Source organism: Anguilla anguilla, chromosome 11 (genome assembly GCF_013347855.1).
Source record: "Anguilla anguilla isolate fAngAng1 chromosome 11, fAngAng1.pri, whole genome shotgun sequence".
Taxonomy (NCBI): domain Eukaryota; kingdom Metazoa; phylum Chordata; class Actinopteri; order Anguilliformes; family Anguillidae; genus Anguilla; species Anguilla anguilla.
Genome location: NC_049211.1, coordinates 33,450,946 through 33,477,438, shown reverse-complemented (window position 1 = coordinate 33,477,438; position 26,493 = coordinate 33,450,946). Strand labels below are relative to the sequence as shown.

The window sequence follows — 26,493 nt, the reverse complement described above, 5'->3', positions numbered from 1 at the left end:
AATTACACAACGTGAAACAAGGCTAGCTGTTACATCTGTCCTGCAAAAATGAAACCATTCCATATCACAAAGACACGTTGTGAAATTAACAATCAAGGATTATTTGCTATGTATCATGAAAATATGACCTATGAGTGTAATAACAACATGTAAAATATTCACATATTTTAAGAATGCTGCAGACTGTTGTTCCATGCTACCTATGTTAGAGCTACTCAATAACGACCTCATGTCACTAAAATAATTACAATTTAACTACACAGGTACAGCTGCAACTTCTTCATCGGGAAGCATTTCACACAAATTTACACACGGTTTCCAGTGTGTGGAACAGCTTGGGAGGTCATGCTCTGGAGACAGAGCCCCTCAGGGTGCTCAAGTTCAGGCTTGATGCAGTGCTGGATACTCTCTACTGCAGAGTCCAAAGGACCAACCAGTTCTCACCATCATGTTCTTGTGTGTGTGTGAGCGCGTGCATGCGTGTGTGCGTATGTGTGCATGTGTGTGTGTGTGTTTGTTTGCATGTGCGTGTGTGTTCGTGCGTGTGTGGGTACGTGTTTGTGCATATGTGTGTGTGTGTGCGTGTGTTTGTGCATATGTGTGTGTATGTCTGGGTGTGTGCGTGTGTGTGTCCGTGTGTGTGTGTATGTTTGTTTGTTTGTGTGTTTGTGTGTGTGTGTGCATGGGGCTTGGAACAAAAGTGTGAAACAGATGGGAAATGAAAGTGCTGCGCACTGTAAAAATAAAAACTATATTCGTGCAGTACAACGTTTTTAAAAATTCACAGGTTTTTCAAAACACTGTCTTCATAACAACGATAACTCATTATTTAATGATCAGCTCATAAAATAACAGGATTTATACAGTTTTCTTTCCCTTCGTTAATTAAATAGTTTTGGCAACATTGTTGCCGTTTTTTAAAGAGATATTTATTTACAGTGGAGCTTTGAGCTGCAGTGCTTTCCACACACAGCCACTGCTAACCGTCAGGCTGCAGTATGTGGGGTCAATCCAGGCAACGTGCTCTCACCGTTTGGGGCTTCCGCTATCGCCGTTATTTTCATAGTTTCGTGTTGTTTTCAAGTTTTTTATTGCATGGTCAAAAATTGCTTTTTGAAATATCTTGTTATAAGAGGACTTCCCTTCTCCCCAGAGACTCATTATTAACACAATAAACAAGATGTTCTGCTGCGACCAAAATAAATCACACAGGGCAGGATGGTAACGTGGCTAACCTTTGCGATATATACTGTAAGTGTTAAACTTACTGACAGAGTACGTTCGATGAATCATTAAAATATTAGAGAAGAGATCGTATATTTAATCAGCGCAGAACCACCGGTGTCCGGCATTCCTCAAATAACAACAGGAAAGCATTGATACACAAACCTGGAAACCATTAAAGCATATGACTGCATGATTCAAATTTATTAAAATTTATTCAGAGTTCTTATAAAAAGCAGGAAAATCATACTCAGCAGAAAACCAATTTGGTTCCTTGTCACAGAAATAAAATTTGTGCAAAAGTTGTACTGCAGCAGTGATATAAGGCTCAGGAATACACGACCATGCCACACAGCCATGAAAGGGTTAAGCCCTACTTCGGTCGTACGATCAGTGTGGTGGTCACGGATTCACCATCTGGCCTTATAAACCGGTCATATCACTGCATGACTGTATCATACAGACGATTGCCGATCTCCCCATTAATACATTCAAAAAGTTAATAAATAACAATGTCACTGCAAGCTTTGTTTTTTTTTATAGTAAGTATGATCGATTTTAGTGTGAAGGCTGGCAGTCATTCGGTGATAATGCAAGGATTGAAGCCCCACGGAGAAGATGCAAAAAGATAAAGAAATAAATCCTTCTACTTCCTGTTTCTCTTGCATAAAGACTGGCCTGTCTTAAGAATGAACCATCAAAGTGACACAGTGTCATGACATGTCAAAATATGCAGTTTAGCCTGCCCAGTCAGGATGGATAGATGTAGCGGCTTGTGGTTTTGCCAGCGAGCCTCGCCCTTCAGTGACCCCCCCAGCTTTCACTCTGAGGGCCCCCAGAAACTGGCCCTCAGTCAGAGAAACCCCCCCCCCCCAGCACCGCCCCAGCATTTTAAAAAGAGAGCGAAAGACTCACATTGGAGGTGCATTCTCTGGACGCCGAGGTTCAAAGGAAGAGAGACCTCTTCGTACGCTTCTGTCCTGCCCTGTCAGACAACCAGAAAGAGGGAGAGAGAGAGAGAGAGAAAGAGAGTGTTAAAAAGACCCATGGGGGGTGCATTTAGAATGTCACATTTTGACAACTGACAAAGCAATTTTCTGCTCCACAGCGTGCGAGGACCCCCCGGACAGCCGCGGCCCACTCCGCCATGGCGCCGACGACCTGCTGGCTGCGCAAGTTTAATACGGAGTCCAAAAACGGAGGGAAACGGTGCTGAGAGAGCGAAATGTGACGCACGTAAGAACCGAAAGGGTTTCCCCATGTTAAAAATAACATGCTCAGGGTTAGCCACCAGCACTAATTACAAATTCAAGTAAAAAAAAAAAAAAAAAAACCCCACTGAAAAAAATTGCAATTAACTATTGGCAAAATGCTGCAAATTCGAGCCTCAGAAAATTACAGTACAGACTCTAAAATTGGTTATGATTTAACTGGGCACTGGAGATGCAGTTAGTCCATGCCAACACAAATCACAGAAGCAACACTAAATACTGGTTTTAAAAACAATCCAACGGTACTGAACTCTCAATGCAATCAGATGATATTTCCATTAAATCTAACTGATATACTGTACCCTTTTTTGCAAGTCATAAACAAGCAGCACCTTGTGCTCATGTAGGGTGACATTATTTGACTTAAATTTGCCAGTGTTACTGTGCTGTGCCAAATAAAACAGTAGGACTCTAGTTAATTTGAGATTCTGTACATATAGCTTACTGCCACAGCTTGTCATTCCCTTTTAAAAAGATCAATCCACTTGTGAAAAGTAAGTCCAAATACACGTAAAAAAAACCTCAATAATTCTGCTGCAAATATGGTTGGATGTTTTGCAAATACGTTTTAACCTAAATCTACAATACAGATAAACCCTGAAATCAAAACATGCCCCATATCTATACAGCACCAAGAGTTTGGCACTTTTCTGGGTTTCCAACAGAAATAACCACAATGACCACAGACTCTCAGCCCTTAAAAACATTAATTTCTGTACCTTCTGACCTCATGTAGACACACGTCAACTCCACACACCTGAACTCCACATGTCCACACAATAAAGCCTAGAAATTGGGTTCTTTTTCCTGTCGATTTCATCATCACAAATGGTCCAGTCCCACAATCAATATTTCTCCCCATTGGACATTTACCTACATCTGCTGATAACAACATCTGACATCCGAAAACATCAATATTTCCAAACTTGACATTTACTGAACCCCTAATACTTTGCTATATGTAACGTGTCGCAACATAAATATTCGCTAAATAAAACTGCTTTTTGTCTGGATGTTTAACGTTAGCTATTAGTTTTGTGAATCAACCATTATAACCTGTAGCTATAAGATTACTCCTAGGAGCAGTTCTAGAGAAAGCGATAAGCTTGTGCCTTGAAAGCAATGTAACGTTAGCAGTGTCACTTGTCCAGTTAGCCAAACTAATGCAAGGCACAGCTAACCAGATATATAATACACTGTAATACACAATAGGTTTTAAATATGTGACTTTTGAGCTAATGCTTCATGAGTTACAGTCTTGGCATGTGTGTTGCAAACAGGTAAATATGTAGCATTCAGTCAGCTGTGTAGCTCCCTCCACATAACTATCTTTTTACATTTAATTTTCAAACACTTAAATATGGCACCAATTCCTAAAACACATGAGGTCTCCAGGTAGTTCCAGTCCAGTGTGAATAGGGTATAATATATTTGCCTGATAAATCCGCTTTTTTTATCAGCATATTCATATATAGCATCATATGTAGTGTTATTCCTTCTAAAAGTTCTGCTATTTCAATACTTTAAACGAATATGCCTTCGAATCTACAGTGCTGTGAAAAAGTGTTTTTCCCCTTCCTGATTTCTTATATTATTGCATATTTGTCACAATGAATGATTTCATATTGTTAGATAAAATGTAATATTAGACAAAGGGAACCTGAGTAAACACCGGTTATTTGATGAGAAAAGTTTTCAAACACCCACGTAACCCAGGTGAAAAATAATTGCCCCCTTAAACTTAATAACTGGTTGGACCACCTTTAGCAGTAATAACTGCAACCAAACGCTTCCTATAATTTGATATCAGGCTTCCACATGGCTTTGGAGGAAATTCTACTCCTCTTTGAAGAACTGCTTTAATTCAGTCATATTGGTAGGTTTTCTAGCATGAACTGTGCTGCCACAGCATTGCTATTGGGTTCAAGTCAGGACTTTGACTAGGCCGCTCCAAAATTTTTATTTTGTTTCTTTTCAGCCATTCAGATGTGGACTTGCTTTTGTGTTTTGGGTCATTGTCTTACTGCATAACACGATTATGCTTCAGCTTCAGCTTACAGACAGATGACCAGACATTCTGCTTAAGGATTTTCTGGTACAGAACAGAATTCTTAGTTCCTTCAATAATGGAAAGTTGCCCAGGTCCTGAGGCAGCAAAACATCCCCACACCATCACACTACCACCACCATTTTTAACTATTGGTATGATGTTCTTACTGTGAAATGCTGTATCTGCTTCACACCAGACATAACAGAAACCATGTCGTCAAAAAAGGTTCCACATTTGACTCATCTGTCCATAGAACATTATCCCAAAAGGCTTGAGCATCATCCCGGGGCATTTTTTTGATGCTTCTCTTTCTCTTTACACACTATTTTTATATATTATATTGAATAGAACAGTTAATACCTGGCCTATACAGAAAGCTGAACTTTTGCTGAATCAGAAAACACAGAGCACTTGATGATAGCAGAATATATCTCTTCTATACAGTCATAAATACCAAGACATGCCCAAAAAGCCACTTTTAGGCTTAGGCTTAAAAGGGTTAAATGAAATCATTTTTAAAAAGTATTTTGTGTTTATTCAGTTTCGTTTTGTCCAATATTACATTTTGTCCAGAGATCTGAAACCATTCAGTGTGACAAATATGCAGCAATAGAGGAAATGGTGATGGGGGCAAATGCTTTTTCACAAGCACTGTACTGGTCTAATGTTTGGGAATGTGCTGTCTAGGCTACACTTTACAGATAGCCTATTTACCACAAAGTGTTTACTTTGTGCCTTAAAAGCAATGTAACGTTAGCTTTATCACTCATCCAGTCAGGCAGTATAATGCAAGACAGAGCCAACGAGGCAGATAACACAATATTATTCTGTTAGCTAGAATTACCAACAGGACGAGCAGTTTTTCCATTTCCTGCCTCCGTTAATATTCGACCGAATAAATGAGCATGCCAACTCTTAATTCTTATTAATCTCTATTATTATCATTTAATTAGAGCTATATTCTAGCTACATTTCAGTTGGAACCATTGTTATGAAGTGTTTTATTCATCAGCTGATTAAGATGAGGCCCTGCGATAGATTGGCGGCCTGTCCAGGGTGCATTCCCGCCTCTCGCCCAATGCACGCTGGGATAGGTTCCTGCAGTCCCCCGCGACCCTGCTCAGGATAAGCGAGTATAGATAATGGATGGATGGATGATTAAGATGAGTTTTCACAGTGCTGATATTCACAGACAACGTTCACCTCCTCTGACACCTCCATGGTGTGTCCATAGAGGGTACTGAAACTAGCTGAGGGGAATGGGACGGTAACGTTAGCTCTGGATATAGCAGAAAGTCTTCCTTCCTCACTGGGGACTGCATGGCAGGCTTTAAACCAAGAAGCAGAATCTCTTTCTCATTGACATTTACAAAGTCTAGCTCAAGAGACTAAAAGACCGTTTCATAGAACCAAAATGGGCTTGTGCACTATAAATGTGCAATTACAAAAAGTGCAATATAAATACAATGAATTATTATTATTATTATTATTATTATTATTAATACTACTACTACTACTACTACTTATAATAATAATAATAATAATAATTAGCAGTTAGAAGCTAATAACCTTCATTTAACCAGTACAACCCAGAAGTCAATTCTTATTTGTACTGTAACCTAGAAAGGGAAGCAAGGGATTGTTCCAGAAGCCAGTTGTTCAGGAAGTGCAGGAGAAAGTGTTGTGATTGGAGGAATGGAGGAGGATTTCATCACCAGACTGGGGCTAACATCATTGTTGTTTTGATAAGTGCTGGGAGATCTTTAAGAAGCCAGGGCTTTAATTTAGCACACCATTCACAGCACACTGGAACCTCCACCTCCTACAGTTTCCATCGCTGTGTTGAGGTGGAGAAATACTTTTTCCAAGTGTTCCAGAGTCATGGCTCTGGGGTAAGTGATTGGCTGGTCATCCCCAGTATTTTAATTTCATAAATGAAAATTTGGAGATGTTTAAAAAAAAAAAAAAAAAAAATTTAACTTCAGGTGGCAGCCATGAACCTCTCCCACCGTCACTCATGGAAAAGGGAACCCAGAGCAATTCCACTGGGGTGAAGTAAAACACCCTTACAGCCATAATTCTTATGGACGTCTACTGCCTTGTCCACAACCAAGAAAACAATACAATAAACCAAAAACACAACTAAGAAAGAGATGAAAAGAAGGAATAAAAAAGACCATGAAAAACAAAAATTAAAAACAGAAGAAAAATTCTCAGCTTTTAACTTTACCCTTCTTCTATTGAAAATAAATGTTACAACACCTCTTTTAAAAATAATGTAAATCATTCTCAAATAATACAAAAATTCTGTTGAGCCAGTATTGTCCACATGGTGCTGTTTTTACCCGTGCATGTTTTACTGTGCACAAAACAACACAATATGGATCAAACCTGGAAATGAGACAGGGAGGGAGGGAAAGTGGGAGATGGAGTGGGAGAAATGGAAGGAGGGAGAAAGAGAAAGAGTCAGAAGCAATGAGGGAAAGTGAGAGAAGGAGGGAGCGAGTGAGGGAAAGGAAGGATGGAAGGAGGGAGAAAGAGAGCATGAGAAGAAGGTAAGGAGAGGGAGGGAGGCAGAAGGGAGGGAGAGAGAAAGAGAGTTTAATTCTGAGCTGTTTCAAATGCTTATTTACTCAACTTGCCAAGTCTTTCAGGCAACTTGGAGACATGTTTATAAGACAAAAAATGCCAAATGGCCCAGGGCCTCTTTGCCTGAAGGGTGCTAATGTTTTTGCTTTGCTAAAGCCCTTCATGCTAGTGCCACTCAAGAGGAGAGACTTGGTTGGGTTGTGAACCCTGACCTTTGAGTTATTTAATCAGAGATGTACAGCTACTGATACAATGGGATTGTGATGATGACTGAGAATGCTGTGTGCCTACATTCTCTCCTATGTGTTTGTTTTCTTGCATCATGGCTTATTTTTCAGTCGAACTTAAGGATAAAGGCTTATTCGAGGACCTAAGATTTAGGAGAAACAGAAGAGAACAACACACACGTCGGTGATTTTCTTCACAAAACCTGCTTGGTGAGTATAGCAATCACAACAAACGAACTAGTTTTCAGATATCAAATGCCTGGAGCGCACTGCAGGATAATCAGGCCGATGTTGGGCCCTAATAGCCCCTTGCAGACATTGGGCCAGTCTAAACCACATACCTGCACAGATTATCCTGTAGTGTGAGGTGCTTCCACACAGAATCTCCAGATTGGTTTGGGGTCACCCCAATTTCAAATCATAAGTATCAAACCTATTTGATATTTAACACCAGAGATCCTGTAATTTGAGGGTAACAGCGATGGAATCTTGAACAGGAACCTGAAATAGCCAATGAGAGCCAAGCTGACTGGGAAGCAGAAATTGCTGGACTCATAACAGAAACATGGTGGTGAACGAACACAGAGGACTTTGATTGTCTCCCGAGACCGGTGGACTGTAGGAAGGGAAAACAAGTCAGTAGAATTACATATGTGAGAATGAATGCTTATATAATGTTGCAAGACAAGTTGTGTCTGACTGTCCGCCTCCATGTTTGTTTTGCACAAAGTCATGTTGGATCACACAAGTTTCTGTTAAATCCCAGGTTCTGAGAATTAGGACTCTGATTGATAATGAGTATAACTGTTAATGAGTATAAAGGTTAAGTGTGTGATGGTCCATCTTAGCCAAACTGTCTAGCGTGTGCGTTCTGACAACTGAAAGATAAAAAAGTCGGTATGTTTGGGGTCTCCCACGTTTTCAGTATCGGTTAGGATTTAAAAAGTCCTGTAATGTGCATTAATCATAATGAATCCAGGGCCTGCATTCAGAAAGCATGTCAGATTAGCAGAGCTGAGCAAGGATTATATTTGCATATGATCATAATTCTTTATAAGTAATTAGTCAATCAGCACTCCTACTCTGCGATTTATGAACACAAGCCCTAATCTAGGATCAGTTCAGCCTCTTAGCTCATAGTGGATAAGGTCAGAATATGGACTGATCCCAGATCAGCACTACTATCCTGAGACACTTTATGAATACAGGCTTTGATGTTTGGCACTCCTACTCAGAGATGCTTTATGAATACAGATCCAAGTCTTTCTCAGTATTTGCCACGAACAGCAAAAATGAGCCAATTCAGGACTTGTACCCTGAGTGAAACCTACAAGCTTGGAGTGCGATATCTGTGAGTATTAGATACTTTCTAGAGGCCTTCTATTTCCTGCCTCTGCTTGGGTGAATAACAAACTATACTCACAGGCAGGTGAAAGTGAGGTATATCAAAACAGAACAGACTCTCCTCATGGAAACACGCTGGTATGAGACAACCACAGTGACCAGGTTTGGAACACAGAAATAAAAATGAAAATAAACGCCAAAGCTAGTCTCCAATGGCGTCTTCCTCGGTGCTGTGGATTATGCAAACCCCACCGCAGCTGAAGACGCCGAACGAGGAAATGGGCTCCTCAAGGTTAGCAGAGCTCTAATGAGCACTTTTCTCCATCTCATGGTGCATAAACTGGACTCTCTCTAGGGTCCAGAGACATCAGTAAAAAATAAATTAAAAAAAACAGGGGAGAGAACGGGAGGGAAAGAGAGACAAAGAGGGAACCAAAAAAGATAAAGTGCACCAGGACATTTTTATTCCCCGTTTCTCTGAAGATGGCACACCCATTCGGTGCGGTTGGAACTGTACTGGATGTTTCTTTAGAGACGTAATTTAAAGCCTCAGCACTGGCTGAAGCCTGAATATGAGTCTCAGCTGGAAACAATACGACGCAAACAGAAAAAAGGAAAACATACATTTTATAGCACTGCTGTTGAACTATCAGAGAATTTCGATTTCCTAAGGAGTGAAACAAACGCTGCAACCACACACACACACACACACACACACCTACAGTAGACACACACAGAACCAGGAAGCTATGCCCAGTAGTGAATGCTCTTCCCACAACAGTCAGATCAGCAGAGATGTTGGCCTTCTTCCAATGCAGAATGAAAACCCACCTCTTCAGACTGCACCTTGACTTCTCCACCTCACCCCTCTCGAGCTCTCTTACCAGCCCTAATTCCTGATTTAGTGTGACTGCTCTGCTTTCAGAGCCTGTGGGTCTTTCCTGTCCTTTCCATGACATAGTACAGTTTTCATTTGGGTATTCTTTTCTAGTTCGTATAACTGTACTTTCCCCCTACAGCTAATTGCTGCACTTCTAGCCGTAGTCTTCACGAGAGCAGAAAAGGTACAAGTGCATTATTTGTGAGTGAACATGTGCATTATCTGTGAGTGAATATGTGCATTATCTGCCGGTAAACATGCATTATCTGTGAGTGAACACATGCATTATTTGTGAGTGAAACTGTCACTGAAATGTGAAGGACTGATGTTAATTAGACCCAGGCTACAGACTTTGCCATCATAGTGGATTAGAGGGTCGATATCAGAAGCCTTGGACCTAGGCCCTGTAGGGGAGCCCGGGGGCTACACATTTTCTGAATGCCATGCATTAAATCACAGACTGGGGAGGAGGGATTGGGGCAGGGATAGGGGAATTTACCATCGTGAACCGCGTATAAATACGATTTGGGACTATGCGGCAAGCCACTGGCACACAAAATATGTTAAAGCAAGTGCACTGTACCAAAAGCCAGCGAGCTGCTGGTTTTTGGTTGTCCGTAACTTTAACTCAGCAATCAAAGTCCGCTATTTGTAATTTAAATTCAATAACTGAAACCTTTTTAATATACACACCTGATTACTACCTCATTTTATTGTATTTATTGGATTATTTTTGCATTTCTATGGCAATGTCCCTCTGTCCTTTGCTATAAGGTATAAGATGCAGCTGGCCAGTGTAGATGAGAAGGACGTCTAATTCTAACTAGGGAGATGTTTATAAAATGTCAACAAAGGACTTGCATGTTACTCGCAAGGAATTGCATGTAAACAACTGTTGCAAAATAAGTCAATGCAAGAATTATTTTTATTTTGTCTTTCAATGAAGACAAACACAGTTCCAAGTTCTGCAATTAACTGAAATCAACCTAAAGCTGTTTGTGAAGCAAAAAGAAAATTTGATCAGCGTTGATTGAATAGGACACAGTCACATTTTCAAGTGATTAACTAAGAGGATAGAACCCTATATGGCCCCTCCCCAATCACTAATTGCAGTTTAAGGAGTAAATTAGCAAGCACAATTAGCAAAATAAAAAAAAATAAAAAAAGCTGTTTGTGAAGCAAAAAGATAATTTAACCAACATTGATTGAATAGGTCACAGTCACACTCTCCTTCTCCCTCTCCCCCTCCTTCTACCCCTCCCTATCCTTGCACTCTCCTTGCCACTCCTGGCAACAACAAGTCTGGAGGATTGTAGAAGATAACTACATTAGCTATCTACAAGTAGTTACTAATACATTGATTGAGGTCCACTGATTGATCCGTGATAAGGATACCAACTTTACCATTTGTAATCGCGATTCCTGTTGTCTATGGAAGGTGGGGACACCTCAAGCCTAATTTGCCTCCCCACGTTAGAAAATAAGGAACTGTTGTTGCTACAACATTGGCTTTGTAAAATTGTTTAAAGAGACATAACCCTAGGCTGAAACGCTTTCAAATAGACAAGATCGATACAAAATTTCACAGTAAAAAAGCGGAATGAATGCAAATAAACCCACATCGCCCGAAACACGGGCTAATGCACAAAGACCATGTCAGATCACATCTGCCTCGTCCAATCAAAACTGGTCTCATCTGTGCGCCCAGTGGCTGCCAAAAACGCCCCAGGTCTGTACGGAGGCGAGAGAGGACCCTGCCAATCAGGAGGAAAAGAGCCTGCCGAGGGCCTCTCTCTCCGCAGAGAAATCTCCGGAATCAAAGCGTAAAAGGGGCCGTGGCTGTGAGTGTAGTGGAGCTCAGAGACGGCAGTGAGCTGCTGATTGGTCTATAATGAGGCACAGCATCTTATAACTCCGCCCACAGTACAGTATGATCCCACCCTCCAAAATTTACATCCACATACATCTGAAACTTTTACATCCTTGGACTTCGGCAAATGCCGTTCAGAGACGGGAGTGAAGAAATTTGGGGTGACAAAAGCTGACCAGCTGGAGAGGGCCACAGTGCGCCCTCACTGATCTGTGTAAGCAACCGCAGCGGTCAAATGGCAGAGGAACCATCATCCCCTTCGGGAAGAATCGCACTGATAAGCGCTGATACATCGTCCTTAGGCAGTCTGTCCTGCACAACTTCCCTACACAGCCCGTTTAGCAATCAATTCTGCCAGGGTGCAGAAGGAGATGCTGGGCAGATAGTCCCTGAGCCGGAGCCCCTAAACGGGCAATGGCGTCACCCGGGGAGGAGGCATCTCAGCCAATGGGCTTGCCCCGACATATGGTGCAAGAGCGCCCCCTGTGGTCGATCAGGAACCTGTGCCAGCTGCGCATTAAATGCAGACCCCTCCCTGCAGTGACTGCACAGATCAGCGGGGGCCCATGGAGCGAAAAGAGCCGCTGGCTGACAGAACCCCCCCTTCGGAGGAGAGCGCACCCGTCTGGATCCCCTCTGTGAGAGCTGCACCAATGCGCATATTCGCTAACTCCACAGGATACAGAGTGGTATAAAAGCCCTTAATGTACTCAACAACTTCCCCAAGTACACACACACACACACACACACACACACACACACTCACACACTCACACGCATATCCTGCTAATAGAATTTTATCTGTTACAGGAACTCTTTGTGCCATCAAATCAATCGCTTTGACCCATTAGAGTAATCCCGGCTCACAGCTCCGTTCATTTGCTAGCTCGTTCACTTGAGTGTAATTGAAAACAGAAAGGATGCCGGCCTACATCTCTAAAGGGAAATTTACACACAACCTCCCCATTACTGGTTTTTGTTTAATGATTCTTTAATACTCGAACGTTCAGCGTCGGGTCTTCAGGGCTGCCTGACTGCGGGAGGGCATCATTCTGCTCCTGTATCTGCTCGGTTAGCAAAATTAGCACGTTAGCACTTCAGCGCGATTGTTCCCAGGTCGAGCTCGTTGGACCCTCGAGCAAAGCGCTCATCCCAAATTGCCACTGTAAACATACGTATCAGGATAATATTAAGCTGTGCAAGCCGTCCTGGACTAGTGAACAAATTGAAAGCATCGATGGTAAAATATGTGAACAAATGAAATGAAAGCAGTGATTGTAAATGCACTTACTGTACGTCGCTTTGGATACAAGTGTCTGAGAAATAAAATGTAAAATGGGCATAAAATGAAACACAGTTGCAGCCAATTGAGGAGTGACACTGGAGATCTACACTGGAAGAGGACGAATTTATCTGTCTTGGTTTTGGCCTTGACATTCACTATAAATCTCATTTGAATGCACGAGGGATGAGATTAATCTCCTGAGAAGCCACAGAACAGCGGGGGTTCCTAGACAGCGATGAATCACGGACCCCTAACCGACTGAACCCTCCCATTCCCTAGACAATGCGATCACCAATTTCACATTTGCCTATGGGGCTAGCGGCCACAGTCAGTGCTGGCACGGCCCAAATTTGATGGAGCCCTCCCATGCACCATAACATGATGTGTTCACCGAGTGAGCCATCTAGCAGCCCACAGGTTATTAATAATGAATTATTATTAGTAGCATACACATAATACTACAACTACTATTAACTACTACAACTAGTATGAATATTACTTGTAGTCCTATAATTCTTAAAAATAAAAAACCCACATTGCTTACATTTAGTCTAACATTAGTAAATGTCTAATTTTTAAGAAAAGATTTTTAAGTGATAGTTGACTTTTTGGGTTTACGACCTCTAGAAACACGCCGCCGCTGTACAAGCTACTTTTATTTATTTATTTTATTTTTATTTTTCAACCGCAATGCCCGAATGCCCCCATACCTTCCACTTGAAAGCACTCCCTGCATCAGAAACATCTGTTTCTAACATTTCCTTTGTCACACACAAAAACAGTTTGGCCCAGCAATCAGGCATGCTATAAACTATTTTTGTAAATGGCACAGTATTTTACAGGATATTGGGCAATATGATACTGTGAAATTACTGTACAGTTTATTACTGTGAATGACAATGCATTATGGGCAACCATTTTGTATACATGGCATGGGATACTGTACCATTGGTTGTTCTGTGAAACCATTCACAGTAAATGTTTCGACAGCGAAAAACCAACCGATGACGAAAGTTTTTGAAAAGCTGATAGGGCAGCAGAAGCATTACATACAGGTACAGAGTCTGAATGGGTGTAGAGGTGGGTGGGGGAGCTAGCTGGTGCAGTACAGAGTCTGAATGGGTGTAGAGGTGGGTGCAGCAGTTAGCTGGTGCAGTACAGAGAGTTTGAGTTGGTGTAGAGCTGGGTAAAGCAGCTAGTTTGTGCAGTACAGAGTCTGAATGGGTGTAGAGGTGGGTGGGGCAGCTAGTTTGTGCGGTACAGAGTCTGAATGGGTGTAGAGGTGGGTGGGGCAGCTAGTTTGTGCGGTACAGAGTCTGAATGGGTGTAGAGGTGGGTGGAGCAGCTAGCTGGTGTGGTACAGAATCTGAATGGGTGTAGAGGTGGATGGAGCAGTTAGCTGGTGCAGTACAGAGTCTGAATGGGTGTAGAGGTGTAGAGGTGGGTGGAGCAGCTAGCTGGTGCGGTACAGAGTTTGAATGGGTGTAGAGGTGTAGAGGTGGGTGGAGCAGCTAGCTAGTGTGGTACAGAATCTGAATGGGTGTAGAGGTGGGTGGAGCAGTTAGCTGGTGCAGTACAGAGTCTGAATGGGTGTAGAGGTGTAGAGGTGGGTGGAGCAGCTAGCTGGTGCGGTACAGAGTCTGAATGGGTGTAGAGGTGGGTGGAGCAGCTAGCTGGTGCAGTACAGAGTCTGAATGGGTGTAGAGGTGGGTGGAGCAGTTAGCTGGTGCGGTACAGAGTCTGAATGGGTGTAGAGGTGGGTGGAGCAGCTAGCTGGTGCGGTACAGAGTCTGAATGGGTTTTCATTGGACAGGATTTCACAGCGGGGCTTGATGTTTACAGAAACCCCAGCGAGCGAGGGCCAGCGGCCGACTGCAACCCCGCAGGGCGGACGGCTGATTGGTCCAGACAGCAGAAGAGCGGTTCAGGTAATGGAGGGGAAGCATTTTGGAGGGGAAGGGGAGGGAGGAAGCTGTGCAGTCACATTTGATGAGGACGCTCACAGATAAAAACCAAAGAGGCGGCACAGACTCATGGGCTCAAGCAGGGGCGCTCCAAATTTTACCTTATTAAAACATCTAGAACAGAAGGATGTGGTAAAGTATAAATATCGGCTGACGTAGACGATGATATCTTTATAAAGCCATGCGGGGTCTCAGAGCCCTTTGCACCGAAGCACATTGCAGCCTGTAATGCTTTCACCAGCTAAACTTGGGGATGATCGCATCTGAGACAGCAGGTTCATCTTTCCACTGTACTGGAGTGCCAAAGCGCAGCCCGCACTAATCATCATTAAGGAGTGTTTGTGTTTACGGCCTCTGGGGGGTCTCTGTACACGCTACATACAGCTTCAACAGCGCTCATAATCACTTTGGTCTGACCAGCCTGTTTATTAAACAATGATCTGGAAATCGCCTGGACCGTCTGACAGATGTGTCTGTCAGCATGTTTGTTTTTATGGAGCATATTGCTCCGCTCGTGTTGGCTTTCTCAGGCCACTCCCCCATCTGCTGAACATGAACACTGTCCGATTAAGATAGGCTCGTCATTCGATTCGTTGAGCCTGGACCTGGGGTGCTTCAATCTGAAGTGGTGTTCCTTCTTCCTCTCTAATCTGGTGATGGATTTTCAGTGTCTCTGTCCAAAATCCATTACCCCTCATGCTGTCTTCATAGTGTGCATGCACTCTGTGTCCACAGGGTCAAAACTGAGCCACTCTCACTGAAACCCCTGTGAAAAAAAGCCTCTTCATTGAATTTTTAACCATAAACCAATATTTTTCATGTAGAAACAACCTCTCACTCATCAATAAATCAGTGAATAACTGCTTTCTGACTTCATGGTCCGGAGAGACTGTATTTCTCACAGTTTAACTACAAAACACACATAATTCATTTAATTAAATACATTTTTGCTGTAATAGCCATGTGCTGCTTAGATTTGGACTTTAGATTTCATAACTGCAGGGCTAAAAAGACTAATATGACAATCTTTGTACCCTGAGGGGTACTGTTTTTATAAAAATATAAAAAATATATAAAAAGGCAATGTAACGTTTGCTATACAAATTAAATTGAATTGAATGTTCTGTGGCACACTTGTTACAATAAAAAAATTGCACACCACACCACGATCCCATTAACTACTAAAATGTTTTAAAAAATGTCACACGCATGTTCAGTTTCTAAAGTGCACGTCATCAGCTCTGATGGCACATTAGCGTGCAGTGGCACAAAGGCCGAAAAACACTGTCCTAAGCAGCTCAATCAGATTTTAAAGTGCGGTTGGGACCAAAATTAATATGCAGTACATGGCATGTTCCCAGCATCCCAGCTGGGAAATACTGTGGTTATATCAATGGTTATAAAATGGATAGCTCCTGTTCCTGCATGCTGATTGGTCAGTCAGCCTTGCTGACATTGCTGAATTCATGATGCAGCACAGCTAATAGGAATGCTTGCACACAAGCTTAAGATCATCGCACCTTAGATATCGAAACATCATAAGCAGTCAACTGTAATGGCTTTAACCATCTCCCTGCTCTGTGTTTTACTTATGCGTTTGAAGAGAGGGACAATAGTTACAAAGCAATGGACAGGGGTGAAATTAATAAGATTCTGTATGGAGGCTAGCTAAGTTCAGGAATGAATCTTTCATTGCTTAGTGACACTTTAGCCTTTTCTATTTAAAAAGGTCATGTTGCTCCATAAGGATATGTGTGGATAGATCCCCTTTAGAAAAGAGATTTGGAGCAAATGTTATACTACTATCAGGATGACTAGTGGGCTGTTGCCATGCAGTTTCACCTCATGCTAAGCAGTACCGCCTAGCTGGGCCCAAACTCATGACAGAACAGACGTTTGAGTTACGTATCGATTCGACATGACATCTACTCAAAAGGTTTCATTGTGTTGAGTGGATCCTTTGGAGAACAGCTCATCTGCACATTGTGCGTGATGCCTGTACGCTGTAATGCGTTTGCTTGAAGACGTGGTGCGGATGATGAAAAAAACAACCGCAAACCACCATCCGAGATACCAACGAGCAGCGCCGTCTTCACATCTAATTCAGTCCCCTGCAGATACTCACCCTAATGTGGTGGGGGTGTATTGGGCCACACTGTCACACTGACAGCTGCGTACCCTTGGATTATGCCGTTTGCCGCTCTCCAGTGGAACAAAGACTCTTAATCCCTTTCCGTCTGTACCTGAACATTTACAGCAGATAATGGGTAAATTGGAAAAGAGCTCTGCGGCAAGATTAATTGCCTTTCCTTTCTCTAGTCTAGAGAATATCTCTACCAAGCACAGAATAGCAAGGATAGATAATTAAAACGTGTCCATCTTGACTGTCTTCATACGTGGCACCAGTTACTGTATGTGGGTGTCGCAGTATAAATTCAATAACGAATCAGTCTCAGAAAATTGTTGTTATGTGAAATATCTAACTATAAATTTGGAAATTCAATGAATAATTAAAATGACCAATATTAATAGTCACATTTAATTAAATCTAAATAGATAACCTGAAGGATGGAAAGTGGTCTTGGAAAGGCTAATTTGACTCGGCTTTCATGTTCATGTAACATAAAAACAGACACCAGATCTAATAATGTTATTTATTAAACAAACATACAAAAATACAGCACATACACAGGCTAATTTATCCCGGGAAAGATAAGTAGGAGAAGGCAGGAGAGTTTGTATGAGTGTGTGTGGGCCTTGTCCTTACCCTGGATAAAGGAGAGAGAAATTTTGCCTCACTGAGGGGACACAAACAGTGGCCTATGCCAACTGAAGGATGTTCACCTGGTTCCACAAAATATTTGTTCTCCTTGTTTTTCCCTACCCAGTAAAAAAAAGGTTCTGTGTTTGTTCTGAATTAGGCTGCTCTGCTGGGGCGTGAGCAGAAACAGGCTTTCAGCGGAGGGCAGTGGAGAGGCCAATGGGCTGGAGGGAAACCGTACACGCAGGAGCGTGGCGGGGAAGAGACGGCTAACACCATCTGCACCGGAGTCATGCGCTCTCCACAGCATATCACCTGCAGCCCTGCAGGCCATAGCTCACGCAAACCGTGATGCTCACTGAGGGTTCTGCTATCCCAGCAGCCTCTGCTCCATGAAGATCTCCCCTTTCATCAGCGATCTGGCTCTCGCAAGCACGGCTAATGGGAAACGAAGCCGTCCCACACGTGAGACGCGTCACTGCCAGAAACGGCAGGAAACTCCGCAGAGAGTCGTTTACCTGCGAGCACAGTTCCTGAAGTGGAACGTGAGAAAACCAACAGCATGCCTGGCTTTTATTTCTCTGTTTTTAACAGCGGGGTTCCACTGCTGTACGGCCAAAGACATCACAGGTCCTCCTGGTCCCCCCTCCGTGCCAGACTGCAGGGAATCTCATAAAACACACGGCCTAGGAACGTAGTCCAAGGACGGCTAAACAGGCACAGACTTAAGGCTTAGTCTATAAGTACAGGGCGCATACGCTGTGCGGACGGACAGTCTGCAGTCGTTTGCCCTTTCGTAGTCCAGTCGTACCACCGCATACCCAAGCCCTACATTTCCCACAGTCCTACAGTGCGCGTCGTTTTCCTTTTCTGCCGGAAGTTACAGTCTGTGACTGTAACTGTAACAACATGGCCTCGTCCTTGCCCAGCGTTGTGCTTATTTCTCTCTATGAATTGTTTTTCTTCTGAAAATCTTTATAATCCCGTTGGGATGATTCGTATTGGTGCCTGTACCTTCTCACCTCTTCAGCCAGTCTCTCTTCAAATGTCGACTCCATGTCTGTTTTGTGTATTCCGCATCACCGCGTGTTTCCGGTGCCACATGAAATGCATGTCGATGTGAAACAGTTTCATACCGAGCCATGATTTGTGTGACACCGGTACGCGTACGCTAGGTACGCGCGGTCACAAAAATTGAGCTTCGCGCGGACATGCCCAGGCGGACGTACGCTGAGGTCCGCTATTTTGTCATTTTGACCGCGCGGACCCCAGCGGAGTCCGGTCCGTGTATGCTACCTCTGGACCATGAATTGGCCTTTACTGAAATTAAACACCAATGGAATTAAAGTCCTTTTTCTGTTCTCTTTGTTGAGGTGATGACCATCTGAACCGTGTGAACACAGCCAGTGCTCAGAGTGGAAGGTTCACCAGGGGAGACCATCCTTATTTGCCTGCCTGGTTTCACATCCGTCTGGCTGGTTTCCCATAGGAGTCACGAGAGGTTTCCCCATTTAGTATATTAGCTGAGGCGGTTTACCCCAAGATAAACCCTGAAATGCACTGTAAACAGTTTTTGTAAATTACACAGTATTTTACACTACATTGAGCAGTACGATACTGTGAAATTATTATTTTTCTTATTAAATTATTATACATTACTGTGAATAGCAACGCATTATAGGCAATCATTTGGTACAATATAAGGGTAGTAAAAGTCTAGCAATTAACTGTATATTTTACAGTACAGTTTTATGTTTTACAGTAATGTTAGCAATTACAGCGTTATACTGTGTTTGTATTTACAGTAAAGCAATGGTTACCATATTTCACATTACAGTAATAACACTGTAAATTTGCAGTAAATTACAGCAGTTACTGCCGGTTGCCATTACTGTATGTTGCTGTAATTTCCACAGCAACTATTTTATAGTGTGTATCAAAGTTTTAACCTTATCATGAATCTTTATCGTGACAATGATGGTGATGATGATCATAGTTATTATTTCACCCTAAGGTTCACCCCCATCCCAGGGAGCCTCATTACACCATTGCAGCTCCTGAAATGGTGTAACACAAAATCAAAAGTAATCTTCTTGTCCCAGAAACTGCCTCTGCCTTGACATGACAAAAAACATTATCGCTATCTGCGCTGGCACAAAAAAAGTGCATTACCACCATCTGCATCGGTAGGCAGCCAGCTCGCAGATGCTCGGAAATGAGCACGAAAGTGGTGTACTGCACACTGATCATTTAAATTTTTCATCTGAACTGCCTCCATCTGCTGTAGTGACAACAAACATAGACTGCAGCGATGGAGCAGTGGGCCTCATGAAATCAGTGGACAGCACTACCGTACGCGGCACTACAATATCAGATACTTGCCAATTTGAAACAATCATTAGGCATTTCTTTGAAAGGAAATACCTTTTGATTGGCTCAGTCAAGTGACTGACAGCTCAGTGTAGAGTAGTCCACCCTTTATAGAGTTCACTTTCACTCTCCCATGTAGCCTCACAGGATTTAGCCATCTTTAAATGTTCTGTGATATGCTGAACTGCATAACTAGAACAATTTCTCTCATTTTTTTGCCTCTGTTGCTTTAGCACCTACCTGGAGTAAAGAGCCTTAATCTGGCAGGATGTTTGCGAAGGAACTTATGAACATTTTGTTTCTGAACAAACTGAATCTGTTTGTCAGGCGACTGAAGGATGATGGATATGTAGGGTGACTGACAGATGACTAATGAATTTGGCCTCTTTCACATTATATTTTGTGTGGGCATATTTTTAAAAATATTTCTTGGAATTAGTGGAAAGGATTTTTGGAAGGTACCCCCTCACACACACACACACACACACACACACACCCACCCACAAACATAGACACACACAAGCACACTTTTTTCAGGAATCCTAGGGGAAGCAGTGAATGAGGTAAAACTAAAAATGCATACATTAATCCTTCATCCTAAACTAACCACTCTATGAAACCTGCTTTCTTCCTCGTTCTGAATAACAAAATGATAATTACATCGACTTTCAGACTGTCGAGTACAAACATCACATAACAAGCATATTGCAGCTTAAAAAAACTGTCCTCTGTTGAGCTAAGGGGCATTACATGGATCTGTAGTTCTTTTCAAGTGGTTTGGGGTTAATTGCATTTACTAGAACACTACAACTCCCTGTGTGCGTTCCAGTTCCAAGGTGAGGGACACTTTATGCCAACATGAATGCAGACTAATGCTGTGCAACCTGACACATAAATTACAAAATGGCTTTCAAGTCCAACGATTATTTTAAAAAAATGAACACTGTGTAGCAAGCTCTGAGAATGACAACAGTACACTGGAAACAAATTAGGTCCACTTCACAAAATGATAAATGGATGAGCTTCTCATTCAAAAGCATTGAAATAGCTTTCAACTCACTCTCCCCAATAGAGCACATTACACTAAAGCTGAGCACCTAATCTTAGAACCCATCCTACCACCGACCTTCCTTCATGCTGTGTAATTTAGGCCAGTCTGATTTTTTAATACATTTTTTTAAAACAACTTCGCCACAACACAAGGATTTTTCAAATGCTCTGACATGCTAGTCTCTTTGACTGTCAGAATTAACTTTTTCATAAACGTACAGCACACGCGATTTGCAATTGAGAAAAATTTGTCCTTTTTTTGAGCATGTTTTGCCTCCAGCACTTTCCCTGAACTCTTGTGAGTGTGTGGCAGTCCTCTCAGTAAGCCGCGATAGCTTAAAAAACAAATCCACCAGACAAGGTAGAGCAAACACGAGGGCTCATTTCAATAAATAAGTGAGACATCGATGGGTACAGCAAGAAAAGACCTCTGGACACGCTTCCTTCTGTGTACCCCATAAAGCAAGATTTCTCTCTCTGGGAAAATATGGTTTTCATTTCAGCCTACCTCTTGATTAGTTAAGGTTAATGAAAGTTCAAGCTATTCCACAATTTTCAACAGAATGACCAGGTGTGTAGCATTAAAGACTTTTCATCTGTAAATATATCAGTGAATCAATTAAAGATGCGACCTCATTGAAAAGGAATCATTTGCCTCAGCGCATAATTGAAAGCATTAATTAAGTCTGACAACTGATCTGATTAAATGTCTTAAAATGAACATTGAATATTCATTTTTTGTAATATGAATATCTGTTTCTGACATTATGTGGCATTTCGAGGGCAAATCATCCCTGATTAGACTGTAAAGGTGTCTAATTAAAACCAATGAATAACTTGTTATAATTCAGAAATTGCAATTAGGGCTGGAACACCCACACACTTGGGGGGGGAGGGGGTTGGGGGAGGGCAGCTCCTCCTTCTGTGAGGGGGAGCGAATGGGGGAGTCTTCAGACAGGAACATCATCCCAGTCACAATAATCTCAGCTCTGCAGCGGACGTTCCCATGGGAGGAGCCGGCCATGTCTGAAAATCTGAAAAGGTCCACGGCCACGCCCCACTGCCTCCTGACACGGCTTCCTGAACGCAGAAGAACACAGATAAATGGGGGAATGGGACGAGAGAGAAACAGGGGCGCTAGGCTAGGCTGGTTCCCCTGATTTCTCCACAGGAGCACACATAGAAATGTCCTCCAGAGAACTGGAATGAGAGAGGAACAGAGGCGCTGGGCTAGGCTGAGCTAGGCTAGTCTGTTACTGGCATAAGAGAGAAACAGGGGCGCTAGGCTGAGCTAGGGTAGTCTGGTACTGGGATAAGAGAGACACAGGGGCGCTAGGCTTAGCTAGGCTAGTCTGGTACTGGGATAAGAGAGAAACAGGGGCGCTAGGCTTAGCTAGGCTAGTCTGGTACTGGGATAAGAGAGAAACAGGGGCGCTAGGCTAAGCTAGGGTAGTCTGGTACTGGGATAAGAGAGAAACAGGGGCGCTAGGCTTAGCTAAGCTAGGCTGGGCTGGTTCCTTTGATTCCCCACAGGAGCTGCTACTGCAGGCTTTCTTTCTTTGCCTCCTTAATGAGCTGCAGGTAAGCTGCATTCAATGCTCTGGGTCGGGTCACAGCTTACGCAAACGAAACCCCTACTTTCACTCATACTATAAATCATCTTGTGTAATTGCGCTACAAGATTGCACTGTCCTAAAAAAAATACCATTATGAACCATCACACGCATGAAACAAAGGCCTAATCCACAGCAGGTAATTAGATTTAATCTCTTATGCAAATTGACTAATTGACTGAGCTTGAATATGAGTTCAAAATAACAGTTTTTTTCCCACGTGTATCCCTCCTACGTCGCCTTCTATAAGGAGTGACAGATCTCATTAATTGTTATTCAGCGAAATCATAGTTCCCATGAAGGAAATAAAAAAAACTCTTAGAGCTGTGTTAACGTTGCCATTCGTGACCGCTTTCAAATCGCGATTTCAATGAGGAGTTCTTCGAGAGCCTCATCGTGCCAAATGCCACAAGTCCCTGCACATAGTAATTTGACGGTTGTACATTTGCACATTTGCGCGGTGGGCTTGCATAACAAGTAACCCAGTCCCGGGTACACAGATATTGAACTCTTGAATATCACCAAAGAGCATCGAAACAACCACATGATTAAATTGCAGTGTAAACCACAGCTGGCAGCGCTGTGCATATTCTACTCACTTATCCAGAGCCACTTCCACAAACTGTATTGTCTTTTTAAGATAAAATATCCAGCCGGGTATTTTACGGAGTGAACTGGGCCAAGTACCTGTCCAATTGTGTAAGTGTGCCCCTTCAGGAGATATGAGCCTGTAACCACTTCTTAACTGCTGTATTAGATGACATAATTTAAACATTAGTCCACATTTAATTCAAAAGATTCTTTCTTTACTTTCGAGTATTGTGTGACATTTTTATGATAGCTAACATCACCACTGTTACCACTTCAAACCACTGAAGTCATTTGATTTAATCATATATTCAACTAACAATTGCTACTGCTGTGACTAATAAATAAGTTGGCTTTTCTCATTACTGTTTCTGTTTTTAATACTTGGTACATATACGGAATACATTTTTGTTTACACTCAATAAAGAAAACCCAGTAAAATCTAACTTGCCCAAAAACAGGTTTAGCAAACAGGTAAAGAACTATTAGAGACAGAGACTGCAAATAAACAGACCAGTTTTACCGCAACCGCACAACATGAATCCTGGCACTAACCACCACTGACTGCCACCTGCAGAATTTTCTGGTCAAGTACCCAAAGAATTGGCCCGCTATTGTGCCCAGCAACCCGCTGGGACCCGGGGGGGTGCTCCAAATGCCAGGAGTAAAAACTGGCACACGCTGCTTTGATGTAGGTTCCCTGACAGCGCCGACCAAATGCTTAGCGCACGCCCTAGCACGTCAGAACTCTATTATCAAACGCATTAACGTGCCTCTGTCGGCCATTTTTGCTTTGATTCTAACCTTTAGCTAATCAGCGAATCCCAGAGAAATACGGGATCTCTCTCTGAACAGAGGCCCGGCTGAAAGGGCAGCGCGCTGAACGAACGGAAGCGTCTGTGGGCAGGAGGGCCGGCGGCGGAGCGGTCTGCCCGTCGAGCGCGCGGGCGAGCTCTCTCTCCTCCGGCATCCGCGTTGGAAAGCGAAGCGTGGAGGAGCTGAGTATTTATCCGTTCATAATGGAGGCCCTGCTGTGGGGTCCCGCAGGGGCATACACACACACGCACACACACACGCACGCACGCACGCACACACACACACGCGTGCGACGGCCTGCTCTCACGGAACCACTGCCGCCGGCTGCCGAGCCGCTTTGCAGCAGGGAGCTGAGATTTTCACACACACCTCAGATGGCTAGCATCCTGTTACACATGAAGAGAGAGAGAGAAAAAATCCTTCTACACTGCAGCAAATATACTGAAATTCGCAATGATTTCTTTGAAAAAATATAAATAATGCATACAAATTTTGCCACACTTCCGGATGAACAAAAATTACCCATCCTACTGGATACAGTGAAGGACACACAGCCCCATTAGCTGAGCAGTATGTGACCCAACTGTCATCAATACAGAAGCGCAATGACTGTCGACACCGGCAGATAAGTATTTACATACTGTATATTATATGGCACAAATATGTCAGTATGTTAATGTTGCTGTTTATGTCATGAGCGAGAGAGAGAATGGGAGAGAGAAAGAGAGAAGGAGCAAAATAAAGAGAGAGAGAACGTGAGAGAATGAGAAGTGAGCTGAGGGCCTCCTTCTACATGACTTGGAAGTTAAATTCTATTGGTTTCTGCTGTAACCCACTGAATGAGGATTATAGCACAACCTAGCTCTGCTGGAGGGTTTCTGTCAGAACTGGGCACTGACAGTAAACTTGAAAGACAAAAGTGATGATCTTCGAAAAAAAAAAGAACCACATGTCAGGAAAACGGGTTCCAGTCTTTTTTAATGCTTTAAAATAAAAATCTTGATGAGCACTCAATGCTATAACATGAAAACTTCAAAAAATTGTTACACCAATTAAAATTGAGTTTAAAATCGTTAATAGTGTTATCTAGCCCATATTGCTCTTTATGGAAGTGGGGTATGGGGTCCACTCAGCCAGCAGAAGTACTCTAAATGGAACAAGTATCCAGTAGAGACCCTGCATGTAGAATCTTGTAGAGACATCCAACAATTACAAAGAAAATCACCAAAGAATGCATGCTGGGTAGAATTACGCCATTATCCCTTAATGAGTCATATCCAAAAAGAGCATTAAAATTCTGGATGCACCTCAATTCAAGCCCTGCGCACTGCAGTTTAAGGTAATGAAAGCCCAAGTGCTCAGTCATGAAAAGATCCTCCTCAGTCAGTTGGTAATGGAACTGACTAATCCATTAACCCAACTATCACAAAACACAGACCAGCTTCATACCAGCAGTGCTTATGGAGAATGCAGAGTCAACCAAGCTATGAAACAGACCAAAGTATCTTACTTAGAATATTGGGATGATGTAACCAAAACTCAATGCAAACTAGATTGCTATTGGACAACACATTAACTGAGTATCTCTTCTCTGTCAGAGATAAAAAGCTGAGACAGACCCTGACCAAGTACAGGGTCGGTGACCACACAATTGAAAAAGGTTGACACCGGAATACAAGGTCACCAAAAAAATAGAGTATATATGTGATTACTGTAAGACAGGATAGGTGGAAACAGGGCACTTTCTCCTACATTGTAGAAAATATTCAGAATTTAGAACACATGACCTCAACCAATTATCTGTAATTATAATAGATTTATATTCCCTAACAAAAGAGAAGAAACTGAAAATCCTACTAGCAGAAGGCCCAACAGCTCCAATAGCAGGAAAATACATATTTGCCTGTCATAAACTGACCACTAAGAATATATTCAAGAATATATACATTTAAAATCATTATTATTATTATTACTCTGATATAGTTGTTATTGTTGTTGTTACCACAGTAAGATATTATTAGCAATTATTCAGATTCATTTAAATTCTTGTTCTAGTGTATTTTTGTATGCACAGCAATATTTACAAATGTATATCATGCCAATAAAGGATTTTAAATGTGTAGTTGTGTGTGTGTGTGTGTGTGTGAGAGAGAGAGAGAGAGAGAGAGAGAGAGAGACGTCTGACTAAAAATAAGCAATAACTTATCCCTGCATTTAGACTTATTCTGTATGTGTCATACATTCCGCCCTCTGAATCCCTTTACTAGAGGGACAGAAAACAGAGGACTTTTTCCACTAGATCTCCACAACAACAAAAAACTAAACAAAACTACAACTTCCAAGCCCAGGGGAGGGTGTTGATATTTCAGCACAAGAATAGGTATACAACTCGAATTCAACAGCATTCAGTATATTTCCATATATTTGGACAGGCCACTCAAAGCCAGCGGGCCTGATGGCATTTGAGCTGAGCTGCTACAGAAAGAGCAGCAGCCCCAGGGTGCCATGCGCCACACTGCAGTTCTTCCGCCTTGTGCTCAGAGCTGGACATTTCCCTCAGACCTGGAATCAAAGGCTAATAGCGCCAGGAT

At 42.6% G+C, this 26,493-nt stretch overlaps 1 protein-coding gene across 6 annotated transcripts in view; it reads right to left on the bottom strand.

Annotated features, from left to right (window-relative positions):
• The window catches only part of dlgap4a (discs, large (Drosophila) homolog-associated protein 4a), a 152,442-nt gene that overhangs the window by 48,896 nt on the left and 77,053 nt on the right, over positions 1–26,493 (bottom strand). For 5 of the 6 annotated variants that reach the window (XM_035383191.1, XM_035383190.1, XM_035383194.1 and 2 more), the window contains exon 3: positions 2,140–2,209. The gene's annotated coding sequence lies outside the window, so the exon portion shown is untranslated. The remainder of the gene's footprint in view (positions 1–2,139; positions 2,210–26,493) is intronic. The other variant, XM_035383192.1, reaches the window with a different exon arrangement.